Source organism: Delphinapterus leucas, chromosome 9, assembly GCF_059928025.1.
Source record: "Delphinapterus leucas isolate spDelLeu-1000000601 "Yukka" chromosome 9, BTC_Dleu_Yukka2, whole genome shotgun sequence".
Taxonomy (NCBI): Eukaryota; Metazoa; Chordata; class Mammalia; order Artiodactyla; family Monodontidae; genus Delphinapterus; species Delphinapterus leucas.
Window position 1 is genome coordinate 33823423 of NC_143137.1, and position 8690 is coordinate 33832112.

Below are 8690 nucleotides of genomic sequence, written 5' to 3' on the forward strand. Positions count from 1 at the left end.
TGAAATGAAAAGGGACAAACAGGAAATTGCTGTTATTTTTAACACGGGAAAAAGCATTAATCATATTGTGAAGAAATGGCCTTCATCAAAGGAGTCACATTTTCTTTCTTAATCCTGCTTATCATTATCAGTACAGAGTTAAAATATTCTACAGTGCAGTCACTCTATCTAATAGATACTTAAAAGGTAAACAATCAGAAGGTTAAAGTGCAAAATAGATTGGTTAAAAATAAATGAAATTGTCACATAAAAAACACTTGTATTATTATTTCATGAATTTCCTTTTTAAAGGGGTTCAGAAAGAGACACCTATGAATGGTACAGGGAATTGCAAATTACCTTGTTTAAGTATAATAGAATGACATTTCCGAAGTAGTAAGTTACATCTGGTAAACAATAGTTGATGTTTACAATGGCTCTGAGGAAAGGAGCTTTTGGGGTTTTAAGTAACATTGCTTTTTATAACTATAAGTAACAAGATAATTAAATAGTTGTTGCTTATTTCACTTTTAAATATTATTCATAAGCTTCACTAGGATATTTTTTCCTGGCAGTAGCAGAGATAAATATGGATTTTTGCACTACAGATGAAAAAATAATTGTGGAGAACCTTGTCAAGTGCCAGACACCAAGACAGGGTTACTCATTCCCTCAGCACACTTAACTTAAACAGTCTTGATTTTTCCCCCTAAATACACCTTTTATTTTCTACAAATGTGCATGGGTTGTGGGCTAAAGCTTGGCAAGTTCTTTGTCTGCTTCTTTTATTTTAAGGTCTATTTTTCCACCTGCATTGAAATGGGGGCAGCAAGACATAAAACAGCCTAGCCAGGCTGTGGGTACAAACCCTCCGTGGGAGAGAAGTCTGATCTATGTTTTCTTCTGTAAAATGAAAGAGGCTCTCATGACAGAGAATCGTATCTTTTACCATGGAACTTATTTCCTAACAAATGCAGCACCTACTTTGAAAACAGAATTTGTGCTGATCTCAGGAGCTGAGAGTACCCAGATGCTCCATTAAGTTACCTACTGGTTTCATCCTTATGTAAATTTGTTTATGTTTAGACTCATTTGATTAATTTTCAAACTCTCTAGCTTATGTCACACCAGAAGTCTTCCATTGACGTAGCCTTTTGCTCTGAGGGTTCCTAATCCCAGGAGCTAGAGTGGACTGGGGGCCTCAGCAGAGGATGCTTAACTGGTAGAACCCATTGAGTGAGAATGGGGGACTGCAGTCCTTAGGAGTTGCCCACACAGGAGAGGATTAATGTGGGCTTTCCGCTAATATTCCTATGTATTCTGAAGGATACTTTTTTTTTTTTTTTTAAAGCCAGGGAGTATTGCTTTGCTGCTGGAAAATGCCAGGTGTTTCATTAAGCAATACCTGACCAATTTAAAGTGGGCATTCTTTTCTAGCAAGAAGTACACATAGTGAGGCTGATTCTAAAGATGTTAACCTTTTCTCTGTTTCCAATCAGTTAGGGATTAGAGCCTGAGCATCTTCAAGGCCACACCTTTAGTGTCACCTCTGGCCCATGAGAAATATATTTTAAGATTGGATCCTCCGTTGTTGGAATAATCTTAAACTTTGATTATCTTAAAATCTTAAATTTTGATTTAAATCAAAAATTGGAAAGAAATAAATCTCTATTTGTGGTTTCTACTGAATTAATGATGTTCTGTTTCTCTGACACATCTTGTTCTTTTATTATGGACTGCCATTTTTCTCTGCATTCTTTAAAAATGTGTAGACACTGAATTTTAAAATGTGTATATTTATCATTGATTTTCAAGATATTTAGTTAATAATATGGAAACATTTAAATATATCTTCCCCTGAAGATATAGCAACCCTCCTGTGTTTGGCATAATTTCATATTGAAATTTCTCCTCTATATACTTTCTCCACTCTCCGCAACAATTGCAGAACAAGTGGTTCTCCAATTTTGGCTACAATGGCAGTTATTATAAAAACAATCATGGAAGAAAAATTTCTTGCTTTTCTGCCCAGACATATTTCCTCCTATCTTCAAAGAGAGTCCTGAATCTTAACTATCAACTTACGCTTTCTCTAAGAATATGCTTAGATGGACCTGGAGATCCAAAATATTTCATTGTTTTTGTCAACTCAATACAAGATGCAAGGCTATGAAGTCATTTATTCAATCAGCTCTGCATAGCTGAATGTGGCATAGGGCTGGTTCTTATACACTTTTGCACACAGACATACCCTGAACCTAGCAAAGCAAGTAACAGTGTTTTCAGCCAGGTTTCTTACACTAGAAAAACCAGAATAAAACCAAGCCTAGCGAAACAAAAGTAAACTTGTCTTGTTAGGTGCTCTTGCTAATTTTGTTTTTTTTTTTTCTTTTCTTTTCTGAAGCTGGGTTAGGGAGGGCAAAGATTCTGAAGTTGTTGCTTTCAGTTCTTTAGAACATGAATTTTGCTTTCACTAAATTTACAGTCTCCATCAGGTTTGTTTATATTCTGTAGAACCAGAGGGAGTTCTAGAGCCCAGTTAGAACTATTTCATACTCCAGTTTACCTTCTTCGTAGATACCTTCTTGGAGTATCATTTGAAGATGTGGGAACTGCTTGATAATTAGACTAGTAACTGGCTCAGTTTTAGATATGACTATAAGAGGGGCATATAAAGCCTGAGACTATTCCTTATTATTATGCATTAGTTCGTTGAAAACAACGAAAAGTATGTTTAAAAAAAAGTCTTGTTATCTTATGAAAGGTCTCTGAATTTCTCTTGCTACAACTTAGCACTGTTTTTTTTTCCTGATAAAGAAATGACAGGAGGGACATTTATAAGGAGCTCTCAGGAAGGTTCACTCTCCTCATCTGAAATTAGTCCATGTTTTAGGTGATGCTTGCATTCATCTGAAATCTTTGTACAGGTTATCAAATCTTGTATGGAATTCTTCCACTTTCAGCTATCATCTGACCTTGTTTGCATTTTTCTGGCCCTAAGTAAGTCTGAGAGCACACTGGAAGTCAAGTGCTGCTCAGATTGGTGTACTATTGCATAGTTACCCATCTCTAAAAACAATCCGTACAAATTTAAAACAGAAATGAAGCCTCTTGCTGCCATGAAGCTAAAAGTCTATTCAGAATCCCTAGGTGGCATGGAAAGCATTTAGACTCATTTCATTCACATGTCAGGTAAAGACTTTCATTTAGCAGTGAGATGAATGCTGAATAATAGATCTTTTGAATAATGTAATTAAGAATTCATTAAGGAAGACTTAAAAAAAAAACCTGACAGAAAGCAGTGTGTGTGTACTCCCTACACTGAACTCCCAAAATGTATCACAGGGTTGATGACTGAAAAAAAAAAAAAATCAGCTGAGAACCAATTAGGAAACTACTGACATTTTATTTACAAAATACTGACATTAAAATTCCGTGAGGAACAAATATATGTTTGAATTTATTAGAAATTATGTTAAATCAGGATTAAAGATCATTTTTATTATTTTAAAATGTGCTCATAACAAAGGACTTAACCAACACTTTGTTTTCCTGAAAAGATCTCTTAGTGTTCACCATGTGAACCTTACAATATTGAAGAAATTCACTTTGTTCTTGGATAGCTGATCAAATGAGAAATGGCAAACTTCCTTTTTTATTCTTTGCTTTATGTGAATTGAAATGACGAAAGTTTTAAAACAGACCCAAATGTGGCAACAGCAGGTCAGAGATTTGCGTGTAACAAAAGAACAAATATTGCTCTTTGTATTGCTGTTATCTGCACAAGAGGAAGGAGGTGAAGAGGCATATGAAAAGATGCTCAGCATCACTAATTATTAGAGAAATGCAAATCAAAACTGCAATGAGGCACCACCACACACCAGTCAGAAGGGCCATCATTAAAAAGTCTGCAAATAACAGGGCTTCCCTGGTGGCGCAGTGGTTGAGAGTCCGCCTGCCGATGCAGGGGACACGGGTTCGTGCCCTGGTCCGGGAAGATCCCACATGCCGCGGAGCGGCTGGGCCCGTGAGCCATGGCCTCTGAGCCTGCGCGTCCGGAGCCTGTGCTCCACAACGGGAGAGGCCACAACAGTGAGAGGCCCGCGTACTGCAAAAAAAAAAAAAAAAAAAAAAGTCTACAAATAACAAATGATGAAGAGGGTGTGGAGAAAAGGAAACCCTATTACACTGTTAGTGGGAATGTAAATTGGTGCAGCCACTATGGAACGCAGCATGGAGTTTCCTTAAAAAACTAAAAATAGAGTTGCTATATGACCCAGCAGTCCCACTCCTGGGCATACATCTGGAAAAGATGAAAACTCTAATTTGAAAAGATACATGCATCCCAGTATTCATAGCAGCACTATTTACAATAGCCAAGACAAGGAAGCAACCTAAGTGTCTCCACAGATGAATGGATAAAGATGTGGTGTGTGTGTGTGTGTATATATATATATATATATATATATATATATAATGAAATATTATTCAGCCATAAAAAAGAATGAAATATTGCCAGTTGCAGCAACATGGATGGACTTAGAGAATATCATACTGAGTGAAGTAAGTCAGAAAGAGAAAGACGAATATTGATACTGTATGATATCACTTATTGTGGAATCTAAAATGTGATACAAATGAACTTATTTGCAAAGCAGAAATGGACTCATAGACACAGAAAACAAATTTATGGTTACCAAAGGGGAAATTAGGAGTTTGGAGTTAACAGATACAAACTACTATATATAAAATAAACAACAAGACCCTACTGTATAGCACAGGGAACTATATTCAGTAGTCTGTAATAAACCGTAATGGAACAGAATATGGAAGAGAGAATATATGTGTGTGTGTGTGTGTATATATATATTTATATACATATAATCACTTTGCTCTGTACCGGAAACTAACACAACATTGTAAATCAACTATACTTCAATAAAAAAGTTTGAAAAATTCCTTGCATATTAAAACTTACATATTGTTAATATTTGTGCAAAGTACCAGATGTCCATCTGCTGCTGACCTTGACCAGACCCCACTAAACGCTCAATAGTGTGGATGAGGAAAGAAGGGGGCACTGAGGAAGGGGGCAGAACTGAAGACAACATCACCCTGGCTCTGGGTGTATAATTTTGTTTAACCTTCAGGTCAGCCCCAGGGAATCTGAAGTTTGTTTGTTCAAATGATAGCAACCTATGCTTGGTAAATTCTGTCTATGTGAGGGATACATAGGATTTTCTTTTTATCTATCTATCTATCTTGATGTATTCTATACATTTTATTCCCTCATACTCTGCCTTCTTTTTTTATTCAGAATTTTGAAAAGGAAGTCAAGTTGGCCTCAGAGTCAGGAAGGGAGGGACACTATATATGTTTTGGAAAATGACTGGTAGAGGCCTCCCTTTACTAAAATTTGGGGGACAGTCACATCAATTATTCTCTACTATGCCAAATACCAAGACTTGACAGATTTCATCTGTTACCAACCTTTGAGGGGATTGAAGTTGAGAAAGCCCTGGAAATAAAAAGATGTTTGTCATTCATACAGTAATTACTGTGTATCGAATGCGATGATGGAAAATTGACCTAAATTATGTCTTTCAGTCCTTACAATAGCTGTCTCAGGATGAGTAGAACAAGCAGAGTGGTTAAGAGCACTGATCAGGAATCAAGGTGCTGGGTTCATATGCACACTCTATCACTTGGTGTGACCTTACTTCAGGCTGATAAATCATTCATTCGTTCATTTAACAAATCCATGTTGCCACATTCTGTGAGCCACTCATTCTTCTAGGCACTGGGAATTCAGTAGTGAACAAAGTAGGCTAAATCGCTCATGGAACTTAGGTTCCTGTGGGGGACCCAGATGATGATAAAATAGATAGTAAATGAACAAATATATAAAATGGTAGGTGGTGGCAAGTGCTCTTGAGAAAAGTAAATCAGAATAATTTGGATGGAGGAAAACAGGAAGAGGGTGCTGTTTCTGCAGAATGGTCAGGAAAAGCCTTTTAGAGAATGAAGATATCCTTTGAGCAGGGATTGAAAAGAACAGGAAGAAGCATGTATATATCTTGGGGGGAGACGGTTCAGAGAGAGTGAAGAAAAAGTACCAAGGGCTTATGGGGGGGAGCTTGCTTGGCATGTTCCAAGGAGAGAAAGGAAGGCAGTATGGCTAGAAAAGGATGAGCCAGGCGGGGACTGGTAAGAGATAAGCCCAGAGAAACCAGGGTGGAAACAGGGAGACCAGTTAGGAGGCTATGGCAATAATTCTGTTGAAAGGATGGTAGCTTTGACTATATTGTGATAAGAAGTGGTAGGATTCTGGGTGTATTTTGAAGATGTAGCTATTTGGATTTGCTGATGGATTGGAGTGGCATGTTAGAAAAAGTGAAGAATGACTAAGGTTTTGGCAAGTGGAAGACTAGAGTTGCCATTTACTGAGTTGGAGGAAACTGGAACTGGGGCACATATGAAGAACGCATAAATAATTCTGTTTTGACCATGAAAAACTTTGACCATGAAAAATTTGAAAAAATTTTCAAATTCAAAGGGAGATGCTGAGCGAGCAGTTGAATACACAGAGTTCAGTGTAGTGGTTGGGCTGTTGTCAGTGTTTGGTAGCATTTAAAGATACAGTATTAGGATGATGGTCATCAGGGGGATGCTGAGTCTCCCCCATCTTCTCCCCAGTCTCACTCACATGCTAGTATCTTGACTGTTTTGAGTCTGTATTAGTATTTTCAATTTTAATAAAAGTTCAGGAGATTTGTTAATAGAAAAAAAACCTGTTTAAGCATTATCCCCAGAAATATAGCAAGTAATATATCACTCATTCTTCATCCTACATCTGTCAGGAGGGTTGATTTAACTTATAGACCAAGAGAATCAATATTATCAATAAAATAGATGTATTCATGTATAATAATTTTTGGCATATTCCTGATCTTCAGTCCTACCCTCTTATATGATTAATTATTTCCTTTACTTATATTTTCAATATTCCCTTTGCTTATTTTCTTCTTACTTTTGCCTGTGCTTCTTTATTTACATTGTATAATACTTCACTTTGCATTTTCTCTTCAACTTTCTTTAGAGCACTAACCAATCCCCACTTAAGCTCTCAAATGTTCTCATGCTCTTAACACTTCCTTCTCTGTCTTCTGTTCAGTGTCGACCCTCAGCAACTGGTGACATTTAACTTGGAGAAGGGCAGGACAAAATTATGACTTAAATGCTCTCAATTCACTCCACAAGCCTTTGTGGAATAAGGCTCTTAGCATAATGTAAGTTTAAGATAGTGCTTACTTCAGTGGCACATATACTAAAATTGGAACCGTAGAGAGATTAGCATGGCCCCTGAGCAAGGTGACACACAAATCTGTGAAGTGTTCCATATTAAAAAAAAATAATGTTAGGACAGAGATGATTAACTCACTGTCTTAGTGAAGACTCAAGTCTAGTTGATAAATACAATGTTCCCAGATTTAAAAAAATCAGAGGAAAACTACAGAACAATATAGAAATGTAAAATTTTAGGGTGCAAGCTGTACATACAAATGTTGAGGTGCAGTTGAGTAGCTGAGTACCGCAGTGGGATATTGTTTATCTCACAAAGGTTTACATTATCTTATTTCCCATTACCTTAAATTATGGAAGGCATTGTCAACTGAAAAAAAAAAGCACAGCGTGAAAGATGAGAATAATGTTTTATTCAGGGACCTTATTAAGGACTATAACCCAGAATGGCAACCTTTCAGATAGCTCTGAGGGACTGTTCCAAAGTGGTAAGGGAGGAACCAAGATATGTAGGAGTTTGTGCTGAAAAACAAAAAAAAAAGACCCCCCCCCAAAAAAACCCCCAAAAAACAAACCCCCCCAAAACACAAAATGTAGTCAAACATCAAAAGATTACTGCTAATCACAAAAAAGCATCTCAAGTTAATGATATTAGTGCTTTTCTATGTATGGGAAGATACAAGTCTGGGTTTATAGAAATCATTCTGTTGATGTGCACCTTAACTACCTAGGGCCAGTATCCTGCTTTTCTCCATCCTGATTCCCCTCAGGGTGCACTGTTGGGGGTGGCTGCAGTGGCTGAGGGCTTGATGGCAGCAGCGTTCTTTGTTTACTGAAGTGCCAGGGGACTTATTTTGTCTGCAGCATAAAGTTGTGTTATGAAAAACATTAAACAACAGGTGAGGCAGGGTTGCTGACCATTCAAACTTAAATTGGGTGTCATTTGTGAAATACAAGTTAAAACCATCATGAGATACCACTATGCACCTATTAGAATGCCTGTTTTTAAAAAGTGCTGTTGAAGATGTGACACAACTGAAATTCTTATACATTACTGGTGCAAATGCAAAATTGTACAGCTACTATAGAAAGCAGTTTGGCAGAGTTTGTAGTGGCTTTATTCATAATTGCCCCAAAGTGTAAAGATCAAAATGTCCTTCAACAAGACAAACTTTGATGCATTCATACAGTGAAGTACCATAAAATAAAAAGAGAACAACTACCGGTACATGCAGTGAATGGATGAGCCTCAATGCATTATGCTTAGTGAAAGAAGCCAAATTCGGAAGACTACTTCGTAATATGTAATCGTTCTGTTTTGACATTCTGAGAAGGTAGAACTATAGGCACCAAATCAGAATTGCCAGGGGCTTTAGGCATTGTGAGAGATGGACCACAAATAGGCATGA

The 8690-nt window shown here is 37.2% G+C and overlaps 1 non-coding gene across 1 annotated transcript; it reads left to right on the plus strand.

Moving 5' to 3' along the window:
* Positions 1-7282: 7282 nt before the first annotated feature.
* On the plus strand, positions 7283-7385 carry LOC115801766 (U6 spliceosomal RNA). Its single transcript, XR_004022099.1, has one exon. It is a non-coding gene; the product is annotated as a U6 spliceosomal RNA (small nuclear RNA).
* The last annotated feature ends 1305 nt before the right edge of the window (positions 7386-8690 follow it).